The sequence below is a fragment of the Canis lupus genome, chromosome 24, assembly GCF_048164855.1.
Source record: "Canis lupus baileyi chromosome 24, mCanLup2.hap1, whole genome shotgun sequence".
Lineage (NCBI taxonomy): Eukaryota > Metazoa > Chordata > Mammalia > Carnivora > Canidae > Canis > Canis lupus.
Window position 1 is genome coordinate 49,511,997 of NC_132861.1, and position 9,253 is coordinate 49,521,249.

Sequence of the window (9,253 nt, forward strand, 5' to 3'; positions counted from 1 at the left end):
CACCCTCATACCTTAGAGGTTTGGGATGCAGCCAAGAGACACAAGAGACACAGATACCAAGACCTCGATTCTTTTAAAGAGGGGAAATGACCCCCCATAACTGTATGATCTGTAATAGCAGTGTTTCCTCAAGCTTCCAGATTTGAGGTGAGATCTTGGGATGTGGCAAGTGTTGTTCCAGTTCGGGGGACACCCAGCAAGGACAATCGTGCTCTGGAACCACTGGGTTTGAATGGATGAATCAATCAATGAGAATGAATGAATGAATAACAGGCGACCCACAGCACTGCACACTCAGGACTGGGCTAGAAAGATCTTTTCACAGCTCTGTGATGTCTGGATCTTTCCTGTTTCCCTATAACTTGGGCCTCTGGGATCCAACAGTGCTTTTCAGCAAAAAGCACTTCCAGTCAAGTGGGAAGCAAGCGCCCTGCCCCTGCGGATGACGCCACTTACCAGCGGGGTGGGGACCTTCGAGAAGCAATCTCTCCTGGAATCCATTTTTGCTGGCAGGGATGTCTCAGTATTAATTCTGCAAAAAAGAAAATTGCTGTGTTTGGCAGACGTCTCCCCAAACCTGAACGCTAAAGACTAAATAACTGTTATCGACAGTGACGTTGCTCAGTTCCTGGGAATACTTTTCATCACTAACCACCACCCCCCCGGCAGATCCCAGCAGACGCCCCCCATCCCGGGGGGGGGGGCAGGAACAGAGAGGCAGAGGGTCTTTTTTTCTGCGAGGGGGCCTCTTTAGAGCTGAGACTGATCATGAGCGACACCTGCTCCCCATTTTCTGGGATACACGACTCTCCCAAACTGCTGGAAGCATGACAGCAAAATAGGGTTCACCCTCTTCTAAATTTCCAATGACACTTGCTGTCAATACGAGGAGTTCTGGCCAACGGCTGGCCCGGCTCCTGGATAAACAGCCATGAACCTGAGCAAGGGCAGCAACACAACAAATCCAACACACACTGAGATTTGGATTTAGAGAGGTGACATTTCTTGATTACTAATCCACCCCTGAAGGCACCATTCGCTGGATTTGGGGGAAAAAGAGCTAAACGGTCATTCTCTTTTAGTGCTCACTCCCATCCGATAACTTCAAAACTTGCCTTGTCTGCCGTGGAGCAAACACAAGAGCCTGTGTTTCTCGGCAGCTCCCTCTCCGCCTTCCCCTCTGTGACGTCCCTCCCTGGGCAGGGGAGCAGGGCAGCCTGCGAGCTCGTGCTGGGAGTGAACCGTTAAGGTACCTGCATGTGGAACTTTCTGGCAGACGATGACCTCGGTCCCTGGCTGCTGCTGGCCTCGCTGGCATTTCCAGCTCACCATGCAGGTGTGAAGGGCAGTGCGGCCTGCCAGGGTCCGGCCGCGCTCTCACGATGCCTGCTGGCGACCTCAGCAGGTGCCCGGGAAGCTCCAAGACCCCGGTTCCCATTTTCGGACTTTGGCTAGAGAACAACCGGGGTGCAGCAACAGAGGCCAGTCCTGGGGTGCCCCAGGTGCGTGGGGGAAATGTGGCCTTGGACAGGCTGAACGAAGAGACCATCCCGCAAGACCAAGGACCCAGGGGCCAGCGGTGTTCTTGCCGGAGAGCAGCGGTTCTCAAAGTGTGGTCCCTGAGGCAGTAGCATCAGCATCACGCGGCGGGTCAGTGCCGAGTCGGAGTCAGAGGCTGTGAGCGCGGGGGTGTGAGGCGGTCCTGCAGGGGACTCTGCTGCACTCCGCAGGGGGGCCAATGAGGCAAACCCGCCTTCCTGGGTAGTAATGAGCGGGGAAAGTAGGAACCTGTGGTCAGTTACTTTGTCTCTTTGATTTTTGTTTTTAGGTTCAGAACCTGTGTTTCATCGACTTGGAGAACCACACAGCAAGGGGACAAGTTTTGATCAAACGCTTTTCTGCTCCTCACGCTCTGCTGAATGTCACCGGGGTCAGGAACTGTGGCGTTAAACACTCGCCTACTGTTGGTCCAGACCTGCGGCCCGGGGAGAGGAGGGTGGAGGGGAGGTGTCAGGCCCAGCCCAGGAAGGGAGGTGAGTGACCCTACAGAGGCCAGGCGTCCAGAGAGGTGGGGCTGGGATGGAATCTATAAATCCCTTTCCAGAAAGTCCAAACGCCCCATGTGTTATAAATGAACATGCCTTTTTCATGACAGAAAGCCTCTCCTTGAGCCGGAGGGTGAGAAGGTCAGAGAGAGGAGAGTTGGTTGTTGAAATTTGTGTCTTTCCAAAGCACGCTGTCAGCATTTTGGGGCAGTTCCTGAAGGCTGGTCTCCACCCCAGCCAAGGCCAGCTCCTAGCCTGGGTTTTCAGAGCAGGTTCAGTCCGGTTCCTGCCCCTTTGTCTCCAGGCTGGGAGCCCACCGAGGAGCCCACTTACCTGTCCCTGCTCGGTGCCCTGAACTGGGTTCCCGCCCCGTGGGCCTCCTCGGCCCCTCCACTGGAGAGGAGGGCAGGCCTCTGTGCCCATTTGTCCTGGCAGGGACAGTGGGGCTGTAGCTGTCCTTGACTGTCTGAGATGAGGGATGCTCCCCAGCTCGGCACCATCAGGGATTCCTCCCAGCTCCTTCAAGAGGAGCTTTAGCTCTAATTCCTTTTGCAAACAAACAAACAAACAACCCACAAAGTTTTGCAAGTCAGCTTCTATATAAGCGTTAGGTATTTATGAGGATTTAGGAAACGGATGATCTGTCCAGAAGTAGGTGCATCTGGCTGTGCTGTGTCCCTTCAGATCCTGACCTGGGGAGGATTTGAGGAGGCTGGGAACCTGGCACCACAAGACCCAAGATTTGCTTTGCAAAAGAAACCACCCTATCAGTGTGGTTTTCTTACAGATTGAAGCCAATCCACCCACGCTTCCTCTCCAGGCCCTCTGAGCAGGTGTGCAGTGTTGTATGATACTCAGCTGGAGTCACATGCATCCTCTAGGGGAGGAGTTGACCAAGCTACCTCCCCAGCAGCCCACCGCCCTCCCCAGCCTCCCCTAACAAGCTTAGGCCCATTGACTTTGGCTCCAAGACTAGGTACAGGAGACATATGAAGCTTCCAGATTGTCAAAGAGTTTATCATGCTGCCCAAGTCCCAAGAAACTTGCTAGCACCTGCTAGCACCCAGGCCTCAGGATTTGAGTGTGGGCCCCAGTCCCCACAGGTGGCCTCTCTGAGGCTGCAGCCTACCTGCTGGGCCTGCTTCCCTTCACCAGTGGGACACTGGGACCCTGGCTTATTGGGGCCTCCAGCCGAAGGGAGGTGCCAGCCACAGCCTCGCATCACAGGAAGTCCCCAGGCGCCCTGGCCTGACCCCAACCCTTGTGTGCTCCCTGTCCCTGCAGAGAAGGTAAATCTAGCTCTTCCTGTAACAGTCCCCTCTGTGAAAACCCCACCTATTCAGAACACAATGTGTTCTCAAAGTCTGTGCTTGCCTATTCTCTGCAGACTCCCCAGGATGTAACTGTGGATAAAAAGATTATTTATTTTACTCAGTGTTGAGCCATTTATTATATTAAAACAAACATCTATTACTTAATAGGACAAAAGTGCACACATTTTAAAGATAAAATCGAGGCAATTTCAGCCCCTAGTAGCCTGCCACCGGTTATTCCCATGGCCCCTGGAACCACTCTCATGCTTTGCAGATGGAATAATCGGGGTGGAAATGTCAGAGCTGTGAGCCTACAGGGATCAAAATACATGCAGGAACCATCCTCCGCCCTTTAAGACCACCTTTATTGAGCCGACCACAGTTGGGGCTCCTGCCGCTGGCCTCGCCCTCCTCTCCCGGCTTCCCCCTCACACCCTTCTCCTTCTTTTCTGCCTTGGTTCCCTCAGGAAAGAGCTAAGCCTTCGCGGCCTTCACCTTCCTGGAGGGCAAACAAAGCTCCGGACGCTGCCTTGACTTTATCGGACTGAAAACTTTTTTCTGTATCAGAAGTGTTTCTCTCCAGGAAGGCGAATGAGCTCAAAATTGGCTGGGCCAGGCTGACACATCCTTTCAGCAAAATCCTAACTCTGTCTTTTTGTGAATACCGGCTGGGCCGGGTGGGGTGGCGATGCTCAACCAGGGAAGGCTGATGGCTGAGGCAGCCTCTGAACCTCTGCATGAGCTGGCCTGCAAGACTGTTCCTCGGCCTTCTTCCCCACCCCGTCACCAGGAAAGGTCTGCTCCTCTTCCCTCTGGGGCCGCTGTACCGCCCTCCACTCCGTGCGGTGGCCTTGAGCGTCCTGCAGAGAGCCTGCACCCCTGGGACTTTGGGCCACTTCTTGGCCCAGCCAAGTGCAACACTGATGGTGAGCTCTAACCCAGAAGCTCCCCAAATTATTCAGTGTGCAGGCTTGCATCTGAGTCTCCAGGTGGTGGTGCTGGGGACTTGTTACAGCACGGACAGCTGAGCTACGCCCCCAGAGCTTTGGAGTTAGTGGGTCCAGGGTGAGGCCTGAGAGCTTGCATTTCTGACACGCGGGTCTTCTCTGTAGCTGGTTCTCGGGGACCACCCTTTAGAACCACTGTGGCAGCCGTCACTACTCAAATGTGGTCCATGGGCCAGCATCAGCATCACCTGGGAGCTTGTTAGAAATGCAGTGTTGGAAAAAAATAAAAAAAAGAAAGAAGAAAGAAAGAAAAAGAAAGAAAGAAAGAAAGAAAGAAAGAAAGAAAGAAAGAAAGAAAGAAAGAAAGAAAGAAAGAAAGAAAGAAAAAGAAAGAAATGCAGTGTTGGGCCCTATCCCAGAAGGACTGAACCAGAATCTGCATTTCAACAAGATACCAGAGGATTTGGGTGTACATTAAAGTTTGCAAAGCACTGCTCCAAATGATGTTCTTGGAGGACAAGTCCTTCCTTTTTTTTCTGGATATTCCCAGGCTCTAGTAAAGGAATGAGTGAGGCTGGGGTGTGGGGCTGGGGCAAGCACGCTAGCTTGAGAGAAAACCCAATCGTGAATGCGCATGCCTACCATAGCGCGTATCTACTGACCCACAGCGGGTTCCTGGGCACTTGGAAGAAAAACCCATTAGCATCTTCCACAACCCATGAGGTTCTGGAATCTCATGAAGATGTACCATCATTTTGGCGCCCAGGTGGTCTAAGTAGAATTCAAACTTGGGATTAGCCAAGGGAGGGTTTTGGCAGGTGTGTTTCCACATCTCCCTTTCCGGAAAGAAGGAAGTGTGGGGAAAGACCTTGCAAACCACCTGGGCGTCGGCTCCTGGGACCTCATGGAATGGACCGCCAGACATGGGGCTCAGTTGGCCGTCAACGACTTCTCCATCACTCTGGGGTTGCCGTCAGAAGTTTTTAAACCTACAAGCATCTTCTTCCCCGAGCTCCAGGACTGATAATCCCCAGACTGGAAACGCGGTGGTGTGTGTGATGATCTTCAGACTCACCTCCACGCCCACTCCTGATTACTTGCTGCACGAAACCCTGCTCTCCCGGGCGAGTGAGGGCTGCCTTCGACAACTCAAGAGATGGATGACGTACAAGACAGATTAGCGCATCCGGCAGATGAGGCCCAGCGTTGGGTGATGATGAACGTTTTCATTTGGGCAGAGGTAACAAAATCCTCCTCGCTCCCCAAAAGGAATATTCCACGAGGAAGGAGCGCAGTGATTTCACGTCGCTGGCCTGCAGTGAAGGAAGGAGGAGCTCAGCTTGATAGAAAAGTGGGATGGCCAAGAGTTGCCCAGAAAATACCTTGTAAAAACACGGGTAAGGCAATTTCAAGAGCCCCGTTATTATGTGTCAGGTTCCTGATAGAGCCCCGAGTGCTCGCACAGCCAGGACGGGGGGCAGAGGGGAGCCGAGGGGGTGCGGAGTGGGCCCTCCTTCCTCCGAGCCTATGAATCCTGCAAACGTGGTGGAGGCTCACGTTCACATTCCTCTGATCTCTTTCCTCCCCCAATATTGTCCCCAGGTTTTTTTTCTTTTTTTTCCTGAAATGTGAGTTTTTAGAACAGAATGTAGGCGGAGGGGATTATCAGACAGGAAGGTACTTCTGGTTTCCCACATAAGAGGCTGTGATTTGGCTCCGGCTTAAAATTCTCCGCTCCCTCTTGCCAGCCCACCAGCCCAGGAGGAGCTTGCTCCGAGCTTGACGAAGCCCAGGCCTGCGTTGGAAACATCTGCCTCTTGCCCTTTGTCTTCCTCAAAGCCACAGGGGACCGTGTGGGACTGCGCAGGTATAGGGTCAGTCGTGTCCCTGGGGTTGGAGCAGGAGAGGTAGAGTCAGGAACATGCCCCACTTCGCTTCTTATTCAAGCTCACTCTGGGGTCCTGAGTGAGGGGTGGCTGAGCGGGGTCCATTGTTGCTTCCAAAATGTGATCCTTTTGTCTTCCAAAGGAGAAGGAATTTGCCCAAGGTCAAGGGGATGTGTCCTGTTGGACCCCATCTTTCCTCTACCTTTCCCTTTCTCCTGCTCCTGCCCCCCTACCTTTAAAACCCCCTCAGCCAGTGGCTTTGAAGGGTACAAAGTGCTTCACTCAGGACAAGGGACCCATGGGGCAAAGTCTCTGTGCTTTGGGGGCGTTATATCCTTGGGGTCAGGCATGGCCTTCAAAGTTCACTCCCCACACTAGCCTTCTCCTGGTTGAGCTTCACTCCAACCTCCACAGAAGACCTGGGCCACTGAGGAAGTGACGGCTCTGCATTGGCCTAGGTCAACCCCTCCTGGTAAGAATGTGGGTCACATACCCACCAGCATCGTAGCCAGCAGCCCCCGGTTCTGCCCACAGACCCACAAGCAAGCGCCACCTTTCCCGGGTCAGGTCCCTGGAGCCCTGCCCCACATTAATCTAATCTAGGTCTTGCTTAACCCCCAGAGGTCCTCCCAGTCTACGTCACCAGCTTTGCAGAGGCCGTGAACTGCCCATTTCTCTCCCTCACGACCTTGGGCCAGGGCTGGCCTCCAGCCTTGCGTCCTGACAACGTGGCTGTTATCCCATTAACACCTTCTCTCCTCATTCCGGACTTGGGGGGCCGTTCCTCAAACAGCAGACGATTCTAGGTCGGGCTCCTCATGCCCACCGCACACGCCTGCCTGACACTATTGTAGCAGAACTCTTCTATCTGGATTATGGGCTGGAAAACCTCAAGGTTGAGAAGTGATGGCTTTTTTCCAAAATCAGAAAACAGGTGGAAGAAAGATGGATAGGCTGAGTGAGATAAGTCAATCGGAGAAGGACCAACATTATATGGTCTCATTCATTTGGAGGATATAAAAATTAGTGAAAGGGAATAAAGGGGAAAGGAGAGAAAATGAGTGAAAATATCAGTGAGGGTGACAAACCATGAGAGCCTCCTAACTCTGGGAAACGAACGAGGGGCAGTGGAAGGGGAGGAGGGCGGGGGGTGGGGGTGACTGGGTGACGGGCACTGAGGGGGGCAATTGGCGGGATGAGCACTGGGTGTTATGCTATGTGTTGGCAAATTGAACTCCAATAAAAATTTGTTTTTTAAAAGATGGGTAGGATTTCAGAGATGATTTGCAGGAAGAATCATATAACAGGGGAGAAGGCAGGAGAGAGAGCGAGGTGAGAGGGAGGGCGAGACGGAGACAGAGGGAAGAGTGGGACAGGTTTGCCCACGTGCGGCTCTGTTCAGAACAGAGGTGATAACTGAATTCCTGCCTCCCGGAATCTATCCAGCCGGGACTCACCCGGGTGAAAGCCCCAGGCTGGGGAAGGACAAGTGTGGACATCAGGACTCTCATGAAAGCTCCCGAACCTTCATGACCAATAAACTGTTCCAGGCTTCTAAACAATAAGACTATATCTCTGGGGCGCTGGGCCCTTAGGGTGGAGACAACATGGGCCTCCTGCCCCAGCCAGCGGGGGGGGGGGGGGCTCCCCCAGGGCCAGGCAACCCCAGGGGCTCCGCTGAATCCGTGGGTCTAGGGGCTATCCCGCAGCCCGGCGGGCTCTCTGCTTCTCCCCTGGGCCAGCTGGAGCGGGGCTGTCTCTCTTCTTCTCTATGCCCCCCACTCCTAATCCCCCAAACCTTGAGGCTGGCAGGTAGAGCACAGATCTGAGTAAGCATCTAGGAGCTGGAGGGGGATCCTGCTGCAGCTTCCCAAGCATCTTAAAATACTGGACCTTCTTCCCTTAGGACACCCTCTGGAAAGTTCCAAAGCTCCTGCTTCAGGCCGCGCCTCGGATTCCTCCTCTCTCCTCTCTCCCCTGACTGTGACCCTGACAGGCCTGCTCCCTTGAATGTAGGGGATCGAGCTCTTGTTTTCTCTTCATCTTCTGCGGACCCAAACCCCAAAGACAAGGCTAAGAGGAGGAATTCTGCTTGCAGCTGCGCCCTTTAAAATACCCGGATCCGCTTGCTCGCAGGTGCCCCAGCACCCACACGAGGCACCAGGGGGGTTCAGATCCACGACTACCCTGCCTCCCCTACTTGCGCAAGGACTGGCCCTCACCCTGTCTTTCCTGTGCTGCTCCATGCGTCATGCACGTGAATCCGACCGGGACCTCAGAGTCCGTGAGTCTTTTCAGCTTCCTGTCTACACTTGCTGGGGTAGCAGATGCTGAGACCATGGGGCCCCAGGTGTCTGTGGGTCCGTGACCGCTACTGTCACCGTCTCCACCCAAGCACGGGGCATGGAGCTGGGAGCGTGGAGCGAAGGCTGTGCACAGGTGTTTCCGTTCGAGCACCAACTGTTCAGAGCATCTTCCTTCTTTCCTCTGTGCTTCAGTGAGGACCATGTTAGGGACCCCCCGACGTGCACAGCTTTCAGTCTGAGGCTGCCTCAGAACCCTTCCAGAAGCCCCTGATCCTGAGCCATCCCTTCAGGCACCTGTCACCGCCCCCCTCACTGCTTCTCCCCATGTCAGGGCCACTTGATAGGACTTTTCTGATAAGACAGAGAAGTCGCGAAGAAGGGTGTATTTGGAAAGCGGGCTGAGCTGGAGATTAGGAAAGCCGGACCGGGGCACCGCACCAACCCCCGTCTCAGTCGCCTCGCTCTGTGGGGCCTCTGTTTCCTCGTTCAGCTAATAATAGCTTGAAATAACTGGATTGCTCCTAAAGTATCTTCAGTATTTAAAAGGTGTTTCTGAGCCAGTTGTGCCTGCTGGAAACCACTCCTGACTTCTCCATGACCTCCCTGAAGTCTTACGGAGATGCTAGAAGGTTCTAGAACTTTCCCCTTTGACTTGGAGCACTTGACTCCACTGAGGTCACGGCGTCCCTCTGACTTCGGGTTATTCTTTGGAAATGGAATGTCGCCGCATCTGCTGTTTTACTGCCGCAGAGTTGC

The 9,253-nt window shown here is 53.9% G+C and overlaps 1 long non-coding RNA gene across 1 annotated transcript; it reads left to right on the forward strand.

The window, feature by feature from the left end:
* Positions 1–519: 519 nt before the first annotated feature.
* Positions 520–3,475, forward strand: LOC140616529 (uncharacterized). The gene is made up of 2 exons (XR_012016991.1): positions 520–1,650; positions 1,829–3,475. It is a non-coding gene; the product is annotated as an uncharacterized lncRNA (long non-coding RNA).
* The last annotated feature ends 5,778 nt before the right edge of the window (positions 3,476–9,253 follow it).